This window comes from Hyla sarda, chromosome 8, assembly GCF_029499605.1.
Source record: "Hyla sarda isolate aHylSar1 chromosome 8, aHylSar1.hap1, whole genome shotgun sequence".
NCBI classification, from domain to species: domain Eukaryota; kingdom Metazoa; phylum Chordata; class Amphibia; order Anura; family Hylidae; genus Hyla; species Hyla sarda.
In genome coordinates, this window is record NC_079196.1 from 1788780 (window position 1) to 1811264 (window position 22485).

The following is a 22485-nucleotide window of genomic DNA, read 5'->3' on the forward strand; positions in this document are numbered from 1 at the left end:
AGAGAGGTTGGGTGAGTGGAACACTGCTTTGGGGTCTGGGGTTGGGGGGGGGTTTGTGGGAGGGTTTGTCTTCTTTACTGCGGGATGTCCGGGATCTGTTGCAAGATAGGGCTGCTCCGGGGGTGGGGTCACCGGCGGCGGTCTGGGCGAGCGGCGGGTCAGGGGTGGCCGAAGGGGGGTCTGCGTCGGTCGCGGTTGGGAGTGGGGACGGTGGGCAGACGGTCCCTGGTGCGGCGGCTGGGAAGGCGGGGGATAAGGTTGTGGATGAAATGAGTCTGGCGGATTCGGCGAAAGGGGAGGTCTACGTCTGTTTTGAGGGGCCCCTGGGTGCCCATTTGAAGGCGGAGGTTCGGGAGCGGATCTGGAAAGGGGAGTATGTTGAAATTTTTTCGCTGCTCCCGTTGGAGAAGTTCAACCTGGATAGGGTGAAACCTGACGAGTCAAAGAAGGAGGAGGAGGAACGCCGGCGGTATCGGCTGATACCTCGGACGTTTAATAATTGGCTACAGGCGTTTGCCATCTTGGCGAGCGTTATTGGCGAAAAAGCGCCGGATAATTGTTCCGGCCTTTTTTGCTATCTCGATTCGGTAGGGGAAGCCTATAGGACATATGGGGGCACCGCTTGGCTGCGATATGACGAGCAGTTCCGGCAGCGCAAGGCGGTGCGTCCCTCGCTGCGGTGGGACCACAAGGATATCAGCTTGTGGATGAAACTCATGGCGGCGCATCGCGCTCCAGGGGGACAGCAGTCCTTTCGGGAGGGGGCCGACGGGTCTGGGGCTGGGTCTGGTCGGCCGGCCGGTGCGGCAAAAGGGTGTTGCTGGCAATTTAATGAGGGCCAGTGCAAGTTTGGGGAGACATGCAGATTCCGTCATGAGTGCTCCGGTTGCGGAGGTGCCCATGGTCTGTCGCGGTGCTTTCGAAAAGGGAAGGGTAAGGGTGGAGATGTTGAGGCAAAAGGGGGTCACGCCGGTGAGGGTGGAAAGGATGCTTCCTTTTCTAGAGGCGTACCCAAATAGGCGGGTGGCGGAGTTGCTGAAGAAGGGGTTTTCGGAGGGTTTTCGTATTCCGTGTTCGCCGGTTAGGGACTTGGGGGTGGTGCGCAACTTGACGTCGGCATTGGGTCATCCAGACGTGGTGTCGGCCAAGTTGTTTAAGGAAGTGGAGCTGAGTAGGATGGTGGGGCCGTTTGCGGCCCCGCCGCTGCCGAACTTGAGGATTTCTCCGCTGGGGGTTGTTCCCAAGAAGGAGCCGAATAAGTTTCGGCTCATTCACCACCTCTCCTTTCCTGAAGGGGAGTCGGTAAATGACGGTATCGACCCGGCGCTATGTGCGGTGTCATACACGTCTTTCGATGCGGCGGTTGAGTGGGTGCGGCTGTACGGCAGGGGTGCGCTGTTGGCAAAAACGGATATTGAGGCCGCATATCGGCTCCTTCCGGTCCATCCGGACAGTTTTGAGTTGTTGGGGTGTTGTTGGGAGGGACAGTTTTTTGTGGATCGTTGCCTTCCTATGGGCTGTTCTATTTCTTGTTCGTTTTTTGAGTTTTTTAGCACGTTTTTAGAATGGGTAGTGTGGTCGGAGGCTCAAGTGCCTTCGGTGCTACATTACCTCGACGATTTTTTATTCGTGGGTCAGGCTGGTAGGGCGACCTGCGCGATTTTGCTGCAGACGATGGAGAGGGTGGCGGCCTGCTTCGGGGTGCCTTTGGCACCCGACAAGACGGAGGGGCCGTCAACAGCGTTAAAATTCCTGGGCATTGTCATTGACACGGTGGCTTTTGAGTGTAGGTTGCCGGATGACAAGCTTCAGGATTTGAGGGGGGCGATTGAGGGTTGTCCGCGGACTTGCGGGCGGATTTGGGGATTTGGCTGGAATTCTTGGACAGGTATAACGGGCGGTCGATTATCATGGAACGGCAAGTGTCCAACTGGGACATGGAGCTGTTCACGGATGCGTCGGATAGCTGTGGCTTCGGCGCTTATTTCCAGGGTCAGTGGTGCGCGGGGGAATGGCAGATGGCATGGCGGGAGGGCGGCTTGGTGCGCAACTTGGCGCTATTGGAACTTTTTCCGATTGTGGTGGCGGTGGAGATTTGGGGGGAGCAGTTGCGCAATCGGAAGATCTGTTTTGCGGTGTGACAACCTGGGAGTGGTGCAGGCAGTGAACGCACAAACGGCGAGATCGCCTCCGGTGGTGAGGCTGTTAAGGCGTTTGGTGTTAAGCTGTTTATTGTTGAACGCGCAGTTTGTGGCTATGCATGTCCCGGGGATCTGTAATGAGATTGCTGACTCTCTCTCTCGTTTTCAGTGGGACAGGTTTCGGGAGCTGGCGCCGGAGGCGGAGTCGCAGGGGATCCCCTGTCCGGAGGAGTTATGGCAAGTGGTTTGAGAACGGCCTTTGCCTTGATTCGTCGGTCAGTCTGTGCTAGCACCTGGGCGGGGTATAGTAAGTGTTGGCGGGAATGGGAGCTTTTGGTGGCGGAGTTGGGGGTTTTGAATGATGGGGATTGGGAAGTGGCAGTTTTGTTTTACGTTGGGAGATTGTTTGGGGATGGAGTGTCCCCGTCGGGGTTGAGCCGCCGGATGGCGGCCCTGGGGTTCTGGTTTAGGTGTCAGGGGTTGTCTGATGTCACTAAATCGTTTAGGGTGCGTTTGGCTGCCAGGGGTTTTCGGCGGGGGGTGGTGCAGCGTGATGCTCGGCGGCCCGTTTCTTTCCAGCTGCTGGCGGATATAGGGGGGGTCTTGGGGACGGTGTGTTCGTCTGGTTTTGAGGTGTTGCTGTTTCGGCTGGCTTTCTCGCTGGCGTTTTTTGGGGCGTTCCGGGTTTCGGAGTTGGTCGCGCCTAGTAAGGTTCGGGTGGGAGGTTTGTTGTTTGGGGATGTTTGCTTGGAAGGTTCTGTTTTAGTGTGTAAAGTGCGCAGGTCCAAAACGGACCAGCTGGGGAAAGGTTTTGCTGTGCGATTGGCGGCGTTGGGTGGTGGGGGCATGTGTCCGGTGCATTGTTTTCGGGAGTACTTGGGGGTTCGGACGGTGATGGGGGGCCCTCTGCTGGTTCATGCGAACGGGGAATTTTTGTCCCGGTTCCAATTTGTGCGGGTTTTTCGTTTTTGCCTGGAAAAGCTGGGGAAGGATGCGTGTGGGTTCAGCTCGCACTCCTTTCGGATAGGAGCGGCTACGGAGGCGTCCCGGTGGGGTTTGGGGCCTGATGCGATACGGAGGATTGGTAGGTGGGAATCTGATCGGTTCCGGTTATATGTGCGCCCGCAGATGTTGTAGGGGGTGGGCGTGTCTTTTGTGGGTGTTTATTTTGTTTTCTGGACAATATATGTGGGGAGTAAGGCAGGAATAGTGATGGGTTGTTTTTCGTGTTTATGTCTTACAGGGGGTCAGCCGTGCTTGGTCTGGATCGTGGGACATTCGTACGTGAGGCGTGGGGCCTCGCGCGCTGATGTTCGCCCGGCTGGGAGGCAGTTGGGTCTGGAAAGGGAACAGGCGCAGGTGCGGTGGATTGGTCAGGGTGGCTTGCAGTGGGCGGGACTGCTCCCCCTCTTGCAAACGTACGCGGCGCTGGACAGGCCCCCCAACGTGTTGGTAGTCCACCTAGGCGGCAATGATCTTGGGGGTCGGACGGCCAGAGCCTTGATGAGGGATATTAAATTGGACATGCTGCGGATCTGGTCGTCCTTCCCCGGGATCGTGGTGGTCTGGTCGGACATTGTGGCGCGGTTCAAGTGGAGGGAGGCGCGTTCGGTCGTCCGACTGAATAAGGCGAGGGCCAAGGTTAATCGGGTGGTGGGTCGTTTCATGGCGCGAAATGGGGGCCTGGTAGTGCGCCACCGGGAGTTGGAGACTCCTTCCTGGGATTTTATGGACGCTGACGGGGTCCATCTGAACCCCTTGGGGATGGATTTGTGGGTTCTGGAAATTAGGGAGGTGGTGGTGAGAGCAGTCGGGTTGTGGGTGGCCGGCCGTGAGTGAGGAGTCACACAAGGCCGTCGTGGCAGGTAGTGGGGGAGGGGGACCTGGAGGCACTTGATGGAGAATTGGAGTGAGGTGTGAACAGAATGGTGTGGTAGGGCTGGGGGCGGTGCCCCAGTCACTGGTGACACCTCAGCGGTTGAGGTGGAAAACGGGGGGCTCTGAAGGGGGTGTCCTTGGGTCGTTGATTTACGGCCAAGGGCAAAGTAGGAGCCCGGGGAATAACTCAGGTTGCCTTCAGGTCCCCTTACCTTTGGGGTAGGAAATGAAAACTGTTTACAATGTTATGCACTATGGTATTTGAAAATGTTATAATGTTAATGGGTAATGTTTACCCGACTGTTTCTGTGTTATTGTAAAGTTAAAGTATATATTTATTTTATTTTATTATGGTTATTTAATAAATGTGGCCGCTGTGGCCTTTTCCACCAAAATAAGTGTTGTAATGTGGTTATTGATGGGGGTGGCAGGGTGGGACGGGGTCACAGAGCAAGTAGCAGATCCCCTAGTCATGAACACTCCCCCACCATGGCTGAACACCCCCCATCATGACTGAACACCCCCCATCATGACTGAACACCCCCCATCATGACTGAACACCCCCCATCATGACTGAACAACCCCCACCATGACTGAACACGCCCCAACATGACTGAACACCCCCCCCATCATGACTGAACACTGCCCCATCATGACTGAACACCCCCCACCATGACTGAACACCCCCCATCATGACTGAACACCCCCCACCATGACTAAACACCCCCCATCATGACTGAGCACCCCCCATCATGACTGAACCCCCCCACCATGACTGAGCACCCCCCCACCATGATTGAGCACCCCCCCCCCCACCATGACTGAGCACCCCCCCACTATGACTGAACACCGCCCTATCATGACTGAGCAGCCCCCCACCATGACTGAACACCGCCCCATCATGACTGAACACCCCCCCACCATGACTGAACACCCCCCCACCATGACTGAACACCCCCCCACCATGACTGAACACCCCCCCACCATGATTGAGCAACCCCCCACCATGACTGAGCAACCCCCCCACCATGACTGAGCACCCCCCCACCATGACTGAGCACCCCCCCACCATAACTGAACCCCCCCACCATGACTGAACTCCCCCCACCATGACAGAACCCCCCCACCATGACTGAACTCCTCCCCACCATGACTGAGCACCCCCCCACCATGACTGAGCACCGCCCCACCATGACTGAACTCCCCCCCACCATGACTGAACTCCCCCCCATCATGACTGAACACCCACCATCATGACTGAACACTCCCCCACCATGACTGAACACCCCCCATCATGACTGAACACCCCCCATCATGACTGAACACCCCCCACCATGACTGAACACCCCCCATCATGACTGAACACCCCCCCATCATGTCTGAACTCCCCCCCACCATGACTGAACACCCCCCACCATGACTGAACACCCCCCCATCATGACTGAACACCCCCCCACCATGACTGAACACCCCCCCATCATGACTGAACACCCCCCATCATGACTGAACACCCCCCACCATGACTGAACACCCCCCCATCATGACTGAACACCCCCCATCATGACTGAACACCCCCCATCATGACTGAACACCCCCCCCCATCATGACTGAACACCCACCATCATGACTGAACACTCCCCCACCATGACTGAACACCCCCCATCATGACTGAACACCCCCCATCATGACTGAACACCCCCCATCATGACTGAACACCCCCCATCATGACTGAACACCCCCCCATCATGACTGAACACCCCCCATCATGACTGAACACCCCCCATCATGACTGAACACCCCCCCATCATGACTGAACACCCCCCCACCATGACTGAACACCCCCCCACCATGACTGAACACCCCCCATCATGACTGAACACCCCCCACCATGACTGAACACCCCCCAACATGACTGAACACCCCCCCATCATGACTGAACACTGCCCCATTATGACTGAACACCCCCCCACCATGACTGAACACCCCCCACCATGACTGAACCCCCCCACAATGACTGAACACCCCCCCATCATGACTGAACACCCCCCCACCATGACTGAACACCCCCCCATCATGACTGAACACCCCCCATCATGACTGAACACCCCCCATCATGACTGAACACCCCCCATCATGACTGAACACCCCCCATCATGACTGAACACCCCCCCACCATGACTGAACACCCCCCCATCATGACTGAACACCCCCCATCATGACTGAACACCCCCCATCATGACTGAACACCCCCCATCATGACTGAACACCCCCATCATGACTGAACACCCCCCATCATGACTGAACACCCCCCATCATGACTGAACACCCCCCATCATGACTGAACACCCCCCATCATGACTGAAAACCCCCCATCTTGACTGAACACCTCCTATCATGACTGAACACCCCCCCATCATGACTGAACACCCCCCCACCATGACTGAACACCCCCCATCATGACTGAACACCCCCCATCATGACTGAACACCCCCCATCATGACTGAAAACCCCCCATCATGACTGAACACCCCCCATCATGACTGAACACCCCCCACCATGACTGAACACCCCCCAACATGACTGAACACCCCCCCATCATGACTGAACACTGCCCCATTATGACTGAACACCCCCCCACCATGACTGAACACCCCCCACCATGACTGAACCCCCCCACAATGACTGAACACCCCCCCCCTCATGACTGAGCACCCCCCCACCATGAATGAACCCCCCCTCATGACTGAACACCCCCCCGTCATGACTGAGCACCCCCCATCATGACTGAACACCCCCCATCATGACTGAACACCCCCCATCATGACTGAACACCTCCTATCATGACTGAACACCCCCCCACCATGACTGAACACCCCCCCATCATTACTGAACACCCCCCCATCATGACTGAACACCCCCCAATCATGACTGAACACCCTCCCATCATGACTGAACACCCCCCATCATGACTGAACACCCCCCACCATGACTGAACACCCCCATCATGACTGAGCACCCCCCATCATGACTGAACCCCCCCACCATGACTGAGCCCCCCCCACCATGATTGAGCACCCCCCCCCCACCATGACTGAGCACCCCCCCACCATGACTGAACACCGCCCCATCATGACTGAGCACCCCCCCCACCATGACTGAACACCGCCCCATCATGACTGAACACCCCCCCACCATGACTGAACACCCCCCCCACCATGACAGAACACCCCCCCACCATGACTGAACACCCCCCCACCATGATTGAGCAACCCCCCACCATGACTGAGCAACCCCCCCACCATGACTGAGCACCCCCCCACCATAACTGAACCCCCCCACCATGACTGAACTCCCCCCACCATGACAGAACCCCCCCACCATGACTGAACTCCTCCCCACCATGACTGAGCACCCCCCAACCATGACTGAGCACCGCCCCACCATGACTGAACTCCCCCCCACCATGACTGAACTCCCCCCCATCATGACTGAACACCCACCATCATGACTGAACACTCCCCCACCATGACTGAACACCCCCCATCATGACTGAACACCCCCCATCATGACTGAACACCCCCCATCATGACTGAACACCCCCCCACCATGACTGAACACCCCCCATCATGACTGAACACCCCCCATCATGACTGAACACCCCCCATCCTGACTGAACACCCCCCCACCATGACTGAACACCCCCCATCATGACTGAACACCCCCCATCATGACTGAACTCCCCCCCACCATGACTGAACACCCCCCACCATGACTGAACACCCCCCCATCATGACTGAACACCCCCCCACCATGACTGAACACCCCCCCATCATGACTGAACACCCCCCATCATGACTGAACACCCCCCACCATGACTGAACACCCCCCCATCATGACTGAACACCCCCCATCATGACTGAACACCCCCCATCATGACTGAACACCCCCCCATCATGACTGAACACCCCCCATCATGACTGAACACCTCCTATCATGACTGAACACTCCCCCACCATGACTGAACACCCCCATCATGACTGAACACCCCCCCATCATGACTGAACACCCCCCATCATGACTGAACACCCCCCATCATGACTGAACACCCCCCCCATCATGACGGAACACCCCCCATCATGACTGAACACCCCCATCATGACTGAACACCCCCCATCATGACTGAACACCCCCCACCATGACTGAACACCCCCCATCATGACTGAACACCCCCCATCATGACTGAACACCCCCCATCATGACTGAACACCTCCTATCATGACTGAACACCCCCCCACCATGACTGAACACCCCCCATCATGACTGAACACCCCCCATCATGACTGAACACCCCTCATCATGACTGAACACCCCCCCACCATGGCTGAACACCCCCCATCATGACTGAACACCCCCCCATCATGACTGAACACCCCCCATCATGACTGAACACCTCCCATCATGACTGAACACCCCCCAATCATGACTGAACACCCCCCCATCATGACTGAACACCCCCCCATCATGACTGAACACCCCCCAATCATGACTGAACACCCTCCCATCATGACTGAACACCCCCCATCATGACTGAACACCCCCCATCATGACTGAACACCCCCATCATGACTGAACACCCCCCATCATGACTGAACACCCCCCACCATGACTGAACACCCCCCATCATGACTGAACACCCCCATCATGACTGAACACCCCCCATCATGACTGAACACCCCCCATCATGACTGAACACCCCCCATCATGACTGAACACTCCCCCACCATGACTGAACACCCCCCATCATGACTGAACACCCCCCATCATGACTGAACACCCCCATCATGACTGAACACCCCCCATCATGACTGAACACCCCCCACCATGACTGAACACCCCCCATTATGACTGAACACCCCCCATCATGACTGAACACCCCCCATAATGACTGAACACCCCCCATCATGAATGAAAACCCCCCATCATGACTGAACACCTCCTATCATGACTGAACACCCCCCCATCATGACTGAACACCCCCCACCATGACTGAACACCCCCCATCATGACTGAACACCCCCCATCATGACTGAAAACCCCCCATCATGACTGAACACCCCCCATCATGACTGAACACCCCCCCATCATGACTGAACACTCCCCCACCATGACTGAACACCCCCCATCATGACTGAACACCCCCCCACCATGACTGAACTCCTCCCCACCATGACTGAGCACCCCCCCACCATGACTGAGCACCGCCCCACCATGACTGAACTCCCCCCACCATGACTGAACTCCCCCCCATCATGACTGAACACCCACCATCGTGACTGAACACTCCCCCACCATGACTGAACACCCCCCATCATGACTGAACACCCCCCATCATGACTGAACACCCCCCATCATGACTGAACACCCCCCCACCATGACTGAACACCCCCCATCATGACTGAACACCCCCCATCATGACTGAACACCCCCCATCATGACTGAACACCCCCCCATCATGACTGAACACCCCCATCATGACTGAACACCCCCCCACCATGACTGAACACCCCCCATCATGACTGAACACCCCCCATCATGACTGAACTCCCCCCCACCATGACTGAACACCCCCCACCATGACTGAACACCCCCCACCATGACTGAACACCCCCCCATCATGACTGAACACCCCCCCACCATGACTGAACACCCCCCCATCATGACTGAACACCCCCCATCATGACTGAACACCCCCCCACCATGACAGAACACCCCCCCACCATGACTGAACACCCCCCCATCATGACTGAACACCCCCCATCATGACTGAACACCCCCCCATCATGACTGAACACCCCCCCATCATGACTGAACACCCCCCATCATGACTGAACACCCCCCATCATGACTGAACACCCCCATCATGACTGAACACCCCCCATCATGACTGAACACCCCCCATCATGACTGAACACCCCCCATCATGACTGAACAGCCCCCATCATGACTGAAAACCCCCCATCTTGACTGAACACCTCCTATCATGACTGAACACCCCCCCATCATGACTGAACACCCCCCCACCATGACTGAACACCCCCCATCATGACTGAACACCCCCCATCATGACTGAACACCCCCCATCATGACTGAAAACCCCCCATCATGACTGAACACCCCCCATCATGACTGAACACCCCCCACCATGACTGAACACCCCCCAACATGACTGAACACCCCCCCATCATGACTGAACACTGCCCCATTATGACTGAACACCCCCCCACCATGACTGAACACCCCCCACCATGACTGAACCCCCCCACAATGACTGAACACCCCCCCCCCTCATGACTGAGCACCCCCCCACCATGAATGAACTCCCCCTCATGACTGAACACCCCGCCGTCATGACTGAGCACCCCCCATCATGACTGAACACCCCCCATCATGACAGAACACCCCCCATCATGACTGAACACCTCCTATCATGACTGAACACCCCCCCACCATGACTGAACACCCCCCATCATGACTGAACACCCCCCATCATGACTGAACACCCCCCATCATGACTGAACACCCCCCATCATGACTGAACACTCCCCCACCATGACTGAACACTCCCCCACCATGACTGAACACCCCCCATCATGACTGAACACCCCCCCATCATGACTGAACACCCCCCATCATGACTGAACACCTCCCATCATGACTGAACACCCCCCAATCATGACTGAACACCCCCCCATCATGACTGAACACCCCCATCATGACTGAACACCCCCCAATCATGACTGAACACCCTCCCATCATGACTGAACACCCCCCATCATGACTGAACACCCCCCACCATGACTGAACACCCCCATCATGACTGAGCACCCCCCATCATGACTGAACCCCCCCACCATGACTGAGCCCCCCCCACCATGATTGAGCACCCCCCCCCCCACCATGACTGAGCACCCCCCCACCATGACTGAACACCGCCCCATCATGACTGAGCACCCCCCCCACCATGACTGAACACCGCCCCATCATGACTGAACACCCCCCCACCATGACTGAACACCCCCCCCACCATGACAGAACACCCCCCCACCATGACTGAACACCCCCCCACCATGATTGAGCAACCCCCCACCATGACTGGGCAACCCCCCCACCATGACTGAGCACCCCCCCACCATAACTGAACCCCCCCACCATGACTGAACTCCCCCCACCATGACAGAACCCCCCCACCATGACTGAACTCCTCCCCACCATGACTGAGCACCCCCCAACCATGACTGAGCACCGCCCCACCATGACTGAACTCCCCCCCACCATGACTGAACTCCCCCCCATCATGACTGAACACCCACCATCATGACTGAACACTCCCCCACCATGACTGAACACCCCCCATCATGACTGAACACCCCCCATCATGACTGAACACCCCCCATCATGACTGAACACCCCCCCACCATGACTGAACACCCCCCATCATGACTGAACACCCCCCATCATGACTGAACACCCCCCATCCTGACTGAACACCCCCCCACCATGACTGAACACCCCCCATTATGACTGAACACCCCCCATCATGACTGAACTCCCCCCCACCATGACTGAACACCCCCCACCATGACTGAACACCCCCCAATCATGACTGAACACCCCCCCACCATGACTGAACACCCCCCATCATGACTGAACACCCCCCACCATTACTGAACACCCCCCCATCATGACTGAACACCCCCCATCATGACTGAACACCCCCCATCATGACTGAACACCCCCCCATCATGACTGAACACCCCCCATCATGACTGAACACCTCCTATCATGACTGAACACTCCCCCACCATGACTGAACACCCCCATCATGACTGAACACCCCCCCATCATGACTGAACACCCCCCATCATGACTGAACACCCCCCATCATGACTGAACACCCCCCCATCATGACGGAACACCCCCCATCATGACTGAACACCCCCATCATGACTGAACACCCCCCATCATGACTGAACACCCCCCACCATGACTGAACACCCCCCATCATGACTGAACACCCCCCATCATGACTGAACACCCCCCATCATGACTGAACACCCCCCATCATGACTGAACACCTCCTATCATGACTGAACACCCCCCCACCATGACTGAACACCCCCCATCATGACTGAACACCCCCCATCATGACTGAACACCCCTCATCATGACTGAACACCCCCCAACCATGGCTGAACACCCCCCATCATGACTGAACACCCCCCATCATGACTGAACACCCCCCATCATGACTGAACACCCCCCCATCATGACTGAACACCCCCCATCATGACTGAACACCTCCCATCATGACTGAACACCCCCCAATCATGACTGAACACCCCCCCATCATGACTGAACACCCCCCCATCATGACTGAACACCCCCCAATCATGACTGAACACCCTCCCATCATGACTGAACACCCCCCATCATGACTGAACACCCCCCATCATGACTGAACACCCCCATCATGACTGAACACCCCCCATCATGACTGAACACCCCCCACCATGACTGAACACCCCCCATCATGACTGAACACCCCCATCATGACTGAACACCCCCCATCATGACTGAACACCCCCCATCATGACTGAACACCCCCCATCATGATTGAAAACCCCCCATCATGACTGAACACCTCCTATCATGACTGAACACCCCCCCACCATGACTGAACACCCCCCATCATGACTGAACACCCCCCCATCATGACTGAACACCCCCCATCATGACTGAACACCCCCCATCATGACTGAACACCCCCCCATCATGACTGAACACCCCCCATCATGACTGAACACCCCCCCATCATGACTGAACACCCCCCCATCATGACTGAACACCCCCCATCATGACTGAACACCCCCCATCATGACTGAACACCCCCATCATGACTGAACACCCCCCATCATGACTGAACACCCCCCACCATGACTGAACATCCCCCATCATGACTGAACACCCCCCATCATGACTGAACACCCCCCATCATGACTGAACACCCCCCATCATGACTGAACACCCCCCACCATGACTGAACATCCCCCATCATGACTGAACACCCCCCATCATGACTGAACACCCCCCATCATGACTGAACACCCCCCATCATGACTGAACACCCCCCACCATGACTGAACACCCCCCATCATGACTGAACACCCCCCATCATGACTGAACACCCCCCATCATGACTGAACACCCCCCATCATGACTGAAAACCCCCCATCATGACTGAACACCCCCCATCATGACTGAACACCCCCCATCATGACTGAAAACCCCCCATCATGACTGAACACCTCCTATCATGACTGAACACCCCCCCATCATGAGTGAACACCCCCCCCCCCATCATGACTGAACACTGCCCCATCATGACTGAACACCCCCCACCATGACTGAACATCCCCCATCATGACTGAACACCCCCCACCATGACTGAACACCCCCCATCATGACTGAGCACCCCCCATCATGACTGAACCCCCCCCCCCACCATGACTGAGCACCCCCCCACCATGATTGAGCACCCCCCCCACCATGACTGAACACCTTCCCACCATGACTGAACACCGCCCCATCATGACTGAGCACCCCCCCCACCATGACTGAACACCCCCCCACCATGACTGAACACCGCCCCATCATGACTGAACACCCCCCCACCATGACTGAACACCCCCCCCACCATGACTGAACACCCCCCCACCATGACTGAACACCCCCCCACCATGATTGAGCAACCCCCCACCATGACTGAGCACCCCCCCCACCATGACTGAGCACCCCCCCACCATAACTGAACCCCCCCACCATGACTGAACTCCCCCCACCATGACAGAACCCCCCCACCATGACTGAACTCCTCCCCACCATGACTGAGCACCCCCCCACCATGACTGAGCACCGCCCCACCATGACTGAACTCCCCCCCACCATGACTGAACACCCCCCACCATGACTGAACAACCCCCCCCACCTTGACTGAACTCCCCCCCACCATGACTGAACTCCCCCCCACCATGACTGAACACCCCCCCCCACCATGACTGAGCACCCCCCACCTTGACTGAGCACCCCCCCACCACGACTGAGCACCCCCCCACCACGACTGAGCACCCCCCCACCATGACTGAGCACCCCCCCCCCACCATGACTGAACACCCCCCCACCATGACTGAACACCCCCCACCATGACTGAACCCCCCCACAATGACTGAACACCCCCCCCTCATGACTGAGCACCCCCCCACCATGAATGAACCCCCCCTTATGACTGAACACCCCCCCGTCATGACTGAGCACCCCCCATCATGACTGAACACCCCCCATCATGACTGAACACCCCCCATCATGACTGAACACCTCCTATCATGACTGAACACCCCCCCACCATGACTGAACACCCCCCATCATGACTGAACACCCCCCATCATGACTGAACACCCCCCATCATGACTGAACACCCCCCATCATGACTGAACACTCCCCCACCATGACTGAACACCCCCCATCATGACTGAACACCCCCCCATCATGACTGAACACCCCCCATCATGACTGAACACCTCCCATCATGACTGAACACCCCCCAATCATGACTGAACACCCCCCCATCATAACTGAACACCCCCCACCATGACTGAACACACCCCATCATGACTGAACACCCCCATCATGACTGAACACCCCCCATCATGACTGAACACCCCCCATCATGACTGAACACCCCCCATCATGACTGAAAACCCCCCATCATGACTGAACACCTCCTATCATGACTGAACACCCCCCCACCATGACTGAACACCCCCCATCATGACTGAACACCCCCCATCATGACTGAACACCCCCCATCATGACTGAACACCCCCCCATCATGACTGAACACCCCCCCATCATGACTGAACACCCCCCATCATGACTGAACACCCCCCATCATGACTGAACACCCCCATCATGACTGAACACCCCCCATCATGACTGAACACCCCCCACCATGACTGAACACCCCCCACCATGACTGAACACCCCCCATCATGACTGAACACCCCCCATCATGACTGAACACCCCCCATCATGACTGAACACCCCCCATCATGACTGAACACCCCCCACCATGACTGAACACCGCCCATCATGACTGAACACCCCCCATCATGACTGAACACCCCCCATCATGACTGAAAACCCCCCATCATGACTGAACACCTCCTATCATGACTGAACACCCCCCCATCATGACTGAACACCCCCCCCCATCATGACTGAACACTGCCCCATCATGACTGAACACCCCCCACCATGACTGAACACCCCCCATCATGACTGAACACCCCCCACCATGACTGAACACCCCCCATCATGACTGAGCACCCCCCATCATGACTGAACCCCCCCCCCCACCATGACTGAGCACCCCCCACCATGATTGAGCACCCCCCCCACCATGACTGAGCACCTTCCCACCATGACTGAACACCGCCCCATCATGACTGAGCACCCCCCCCACCATGACTGAACACCGCCCCATCATGACTGAACACCCCCCCACCATGACTGAACACCCCCCCCACCATGACTGAACACCCCCCCACCATGACTGAACACCCCCCCACCATGATTGAGCAACCCCCCACCATGACTGAGCACCCCCCCACCATGACTGAGCACCCCCCCACCATAACTGAACCCCCCCACCATGACTGAACTCCCCCCACCATGACAGAACCCCCCCACCATGACTGAACTCCTCCCCACCATGACTGAGCACCCCCCCACCATGACTGAGCACCGCCCCACCATGACTGAACTCCCCCCCACCATGACTGAACACCCCCCACCATGACTGAACACCCCCCCCCCCACCTTGACTGAACTCCCCCCCACCATGACTGAACTCCCCCCCACCATGACTGAACACCCCCCCCCACCATGACTGAGCACCCCCCACCTTGACTGAGCACCCCCCCACCACGACTGAGCACCCCCCCACCATGACTGAGCACCCCCCCACCATGACTGAGCACCCCCCCCCCACCATGACTGAACACCCCCCCACCATGACTGAACACCCCCCACCATGACTGAACCCCCCCACAATGACTGAACACCCCCCCCCCTCATGACTGAGCACCCCCCCACCATGAATGAACCCCCCCTCATGACTGAACACCCCCCCATCATGACTGAGCACCCCCCATCATGACTGAACTCCCCCCAACATGACTGAGCACCCCCCCACCATGACTGAGCACCCCCCCACCATGACTGAACCCCCTCACCATGACTGAACCCCCCACCATGACTGAGCACCCCCCCACCATGACTGAGCACCCCCCCACCATGACTGAACCCCCTCACCATGACTGAACCCCCCACCATGACTGAACCCCCCCTCATGATTGAGCACCCCCCACCATGACTGAACCCCCCCGCCATGACTGAACTCCCCCCCACCATGACTGAACACCCCCCCACCATGACTGAACACCCCCCACCATGACTGAGCACCCCCCACCATGGCTGAGCACCCCCGACCATGACTGAACTCCCCCCAGCATGACTGAACACCCCCCCACCATGACTGAACACCCCCCACCATGACTGAGCACCCCCCACCATGGCTGAGCACCCCCGACCATGACTGAACTCCCCCCAGCATGACTGAACATCCCCCCACCATGACTGAACACACCCCCACCATGACTGAACCCCCCCACCATTACTGAACACCCACCATGACTGATCACCCCCCCCCACCATGACTGAACACCCCACCACCATGACTGAACCCCCCCACCATGACTGAACACCCCCCACCATGACTGAACACCCCCCCACCATGACTGAACAACCCCCACCATTACTGAACCCCCCCACCATGACTGAACCCCCTCACCATGACTGAACCCCCCACAATGACTGAGCACTCCCCCCCACCATGACTGAACGCCCCCTACCATGACTGAACCCTTCACCATGACTGAACGCCCCCCCCTTCCATAACTGAACCCCCGCACCATGACTGAACGCCCCCCCACCATGACTGAGCACCCCCCACCATGACTGAATGTCCCCACTATGACTGAGCACCCCCCCACCATGACTGAACCCCCCCACCATGACTGAGCACCCCTCCACAATGTCTGAACACCCCCACCATGACTGAACCCCCCCACCCTGACTGAACCCCCCACCATGACTGAACACCCCCCACAATGACTGAACGCCCCCCCCCCACCATGACTGAACGCCCCCCCCCACCATGACTCAACGTCCCCCAACCATGACTGAACGCCCCCCCCCACCATGACTCAATGTCCCCCAACCATGCCTGAATGCCCCCCCACCATGACTTAACCCCCCCCACCATGACTGAACCCCCCACCATTACTGAACTCCCCCCATAACTGAACGCCCCCCCATGACTGAACCCCCCACCCTGACTGAACCCCCACCATGACTGAACACCCCCCCACCATGACTGAACCCCCCCACCATGACTGAGCACCCCACACCATGACTGAACCCTTCAACATGACTGAACGCCCCCCTTCCATAACTGAACACCCCCCCACCATGACTGAACCCCCCCCACCATGACTGAGCACCCCCCCACCATGACTGAACCCCCCCACCATGACTGAACCCCCACCATGACTGAAATCCCCCCACCATGACTGAACACCCCCCACAATGAATGAACGTCCCCCCCACCATGACTGAACGCACCTCTCCACCATGACTGAATGTCCCCCCACCATGACTCAACGTCCCCCAACCATGACTGAACGCCCCCCCACCATCCATAACTGAACCCCCCACCATGACTGAACGCCCACCATTACTGAACTCCCCCCCATAACTGAACGCCCTCCCATGACTGAACCCCCAACCATGACTGAACCCCCTCCATGACTGAACGCCCCCCCATGACTGAAACCCCCACCATGACTGAACACCCCCACCATGACTGAACCCCCCCACCATGACTGAACCCCGCACCATGACTGAACCCCCCACCATGACTGAACCCCCCCACCATGACTGAACCCCCCACCATGACTGAACCCCCCCACCATGACTGAACCCCCACCATGACTGAATCCCCCCACCATGACTGAACACTCCCCACCATAACTGAACCCCCCCACCATGACTGAACCCCCCACCATGACTGAAATCTCCCCACCATGACTGAACCCCCTCCCACCATGACTGAACGCCCCCCCCCCACCATGACTGAACCCCCTCACCATGACTGAACTCCCCCCACCATTACTGAACGCCCCCCCATTACTGAACCCCCCCACCATGACTGAACCCCCTCCCACCATGACTGAACGCCCCCCCCCACCATGACTGAACCCCCTCATCATGACTGAACTCCCCCCACCATTACTGAACGCCCCCCCATTACTGAACCCCCCCACCATGACTGAACCCCCTCCCACCATGACTGAACGCCCCCCCACCATGACTGAACCCCCCACCATGACTGAAATCCCCCCCACCATGACTGAACCCCCTCCCACCATGACTGAACGCCCCCCCCCACCATGACTGAACCCCCTCACCATGACTGAACTCCCCCCACCATGACACCATGACTGAACGCCCCCCCATTACTGAACCCCCCCACCATGACTGAACTCCCCCCACCATAACTGTACGCCCCCACAGGACTGAACCCCCCCACCATGACTGAACCCCCCACCATGACTGAACCCCCCCACCATGACTGAACACCCTCCCATGACTGAACGCCCCCCCATGGCTGAACCCCCCCACCATGACTGAACCCCCCACCATGACTGAATCCCCCCAGCATGACTGAACCCCCTCCCACCATGACTGAACGCCCCCCCACCATGACTGAACCCCTTCACCATGACTGAACCCCCCCCACCATGACTGAACCCCCCCACCATAACTGAACACCCCCCCATGACTGAACGCCCCCCCATGACTGAACCCCCCCACCATGACTGAACCCCCCACCATGACTGAATCCCCCCACCATGACTGAACGTCCCCCCCCACCTGAACATGCCCCCATGACTGAACTCATCCCCCCATGACTGAAGGCACCCCCATTACTGAACACACCTCCCACCATGACTAAACGCATCCCCCATGACAGAACGCACCCCCATAACTGAACGCACCACACATGACTGAATACATCCCTCCATGACTGAACGCCCCGCACATGACTCAACACACCCCCCATGACTGAATGCAACCCCCCCATGACTGAACGCATCCCCCCATGACTGAACGCACCCCCATGACTGAATGCACCACACATGACTGAATGCATCCCCACATGACTGAACACATCCCCCATGACTGAACGCATCCCCCCATGACTGAACACCCCCCCATGACTGAACGCATCCCCCCATGACTGAACGCACCCTCATCACTACTGAATTCACCCATCATTACTGAACGCAGCAACCCATCACTGAACCCCCCCCCCCAATGACTGAACACCCCCGACTCATTACTGAATGCATCCCCCATGACTGAACACCCCCCATGACTGAACTCACCCCCCTCATTACTGAACGCATCCCCCATGACTGAACCCCCCCCCATGACTGATCACACCCCACCAGGACTTAACACACCCCCTATGACTGAATGCATCCCTCCATGACTGAATGCATCCCCCATGACTGAACGCACCCCCCGCCATGACTTAATGCACCCCCCCATGACTGAACGCATCCCTCATGACTGAACACCCCCCCATGACTGATTACACCCCACCAGGACTGAACACACCCCCTATGACTGAATGCATCCCTCCATGACTGAATGCATCCCCCATGACTGAACGCACCCCCCGCCATGACTTAATGCACCCCCCCATGACTGAACGCATCCCTCATGACTGAACACCCCCCCATAACTGATTACACCCCACCAGGACTGAACACACCCCCTATGACTGAATGCATCCCCCCATGACTGAACGCATCCCCCATGAATGAATGCATCCCCCATGACTGAACACCCCCCCCCCCACCATGACTTAACACATCCCCCCATGACTGGACGCTCTCCCCACGACTGAATGCATCCCCCATAAATGAACGCACCCCCCATGACTGATTGCACCCCCAATGACTGAACACACCCTTCCGTGGCGATTTATCTATCATACTCTCTGATAGTGGGAGTACTGGTAGAAGGGGTGGTAACTGGTGAAGATAATGGTGACAATTGTAGTGGTGTTGGTAATGATGGTTGTACTAGTGGTAATGGTTTGGATGGTGACAGTAATAGTGGTGGTGTTGGTGATGATAGTAGGGATGTTAGCAGTGGTGATAGTTGTAATGGTTCTGGTATTGGTGACGTTAGTGGTCGCAGTAATAGAAGTGGGGTATTTGCAAATGTGTTATAGTTGTACTTGTAGTGAGGGTGGTAATAGTAGTAGTTGTGGTAGTGGTACTAGTAGTGAGGGTGGTAATAGTAGTAGTTGTGGTAGTGGTACTAGTAGTGAGGGTGGTAATAGTAGTAGTTGTGGTAGTGGCACTAGTAGTGAGGGTGGTAATAGTAGTAGTTGTGGTACTAGTAGTGAGGGTGGTAATAGTAGTAGTTGTGGTAGTGGTGCTAGTAGTGAGGGTGGTAATAGTAGTAGTTGTGGTAGTGGTACTAGTAGTGAGGGTGGTAATAGTAGTAGTTGTGATAGTGGTACTAGTAGTGTGGTGATGGTGCATTGTATATATGACTGTGATGATTTTGAATTGTATGTGTGACCATATGGTGACTGTGTGTTTTAAGTGTGACTATATGGCAATTGTGCATTGTATGTATGACTGTGTAATGATTGCACATTGTATGTGTGTCTGTGATGACTGTGTGTTGTATGTGTGACTATGTAGTGATCGTATGTTGTATGTGTGACTTTGTAGTGATTATGTGTTGTATGTGTGACTATGTGGTGATTGTGCATTGTATGTGTGACTATGTAGTGATCGTATGTTGTATGTGTGACTATGTGGTGATTGTGCATTGTATGTGTGACTATGTGGTGATTGTGCATTGTATGTGTGACTATGTAGTGATTGTGCATTGTATGTGTGACTATTCATTGATTGTGCATTGTATTTGTGACCATGTGGTGATTGTGCATTGTATGCGTGACTATGAAGTGATTGTGCATTGTATGTGTGACTATGTGGTGATTGTGCATTGTATGTGTGACTATGTAGTGATTGTGCATTGTATGTGTGACTATGTAGGGATTGTTCATTGTATATGTGACTATTTATTGATTGTGCATTGTATGTGTGACTATTTATTGATTGTGCATTGTATGCGTGACTATTTATTGATTGTGCATTGTATGTGTGACCATGTGGTGATTATGCATTGTATGCGTGACTATGTAGTGATTGTGCATTGTATGTGTGACTATTTATTAATTGTGCATTGTATGTGTGACCATGTGGTGATTATGCATTGTATGCGTGACTATGTAGTGATTGTGCATTGTATGTGTGACTATTTATTGATTGTGCATTGTATGTGTGACCATGTGGTGATTGTGTGTTGTATGTGTGACTACACATCTCCACTTATTATTGTGCAGAAGCAAGGAGTCCGTCTGTAAGATGACTTCCCACTCCTGTACTGTAGCACAGCGGCACAATCTTAGCTATTAGCCATTACATGACATCATCCTGCAGAAGATGGTCCTTAACTCCACCGGATGACAATGCCCAGAGCGGAGGATTCAGAGGGCCTGCCCTCAGTGTGGGATCAGTGGATTTTTTGTAATTTTTTTCTTTTAGGTATTATTTATTTCTCTTTATTTAACCCTTTTATTGTCTGCATAGAGAAAATTAGTCGGTGTATTGCACGGTTGAAGTGTCAGAGGTCAGCAGTATATACACTACACAATATATACTACATAAAAAGTCACTCACCAGCAATGAGGTAACCAGAAAGTGGAGTGGAGAATGGGGTACAAGAATGGGACTGGACAGAAGGCCCCCTCATTGAGGGGGGGGCAGGACAAGTGCCCTTGTGCCCATCCTGCATAGCCAACCTTTATCCCTGCCTATACTCGGACTCTTCCCTACTCCATCCCGATCCCTTTGTATATACACAGAGAAATAGCTCGGATACCTGGGTGTATCACGGGTGAACTTATATTTAGAGTGTGTATTAAATGAATAGGAAATCTGTGTAATATATCTGAGATACAGCAGAAATATTAATAATCCATCTTTCCTGGGCCTGGCCTGTTCTCTACAAACATTGCTGATGATAAGGGTCGTCTCCTATCACTGTTACTTCTATAATCTGCTGCCGCACTCGCGTTCACACAAGGTATTTTTGGCAGAACATACGTAAATTCCATACGATTCATAAAGATTAT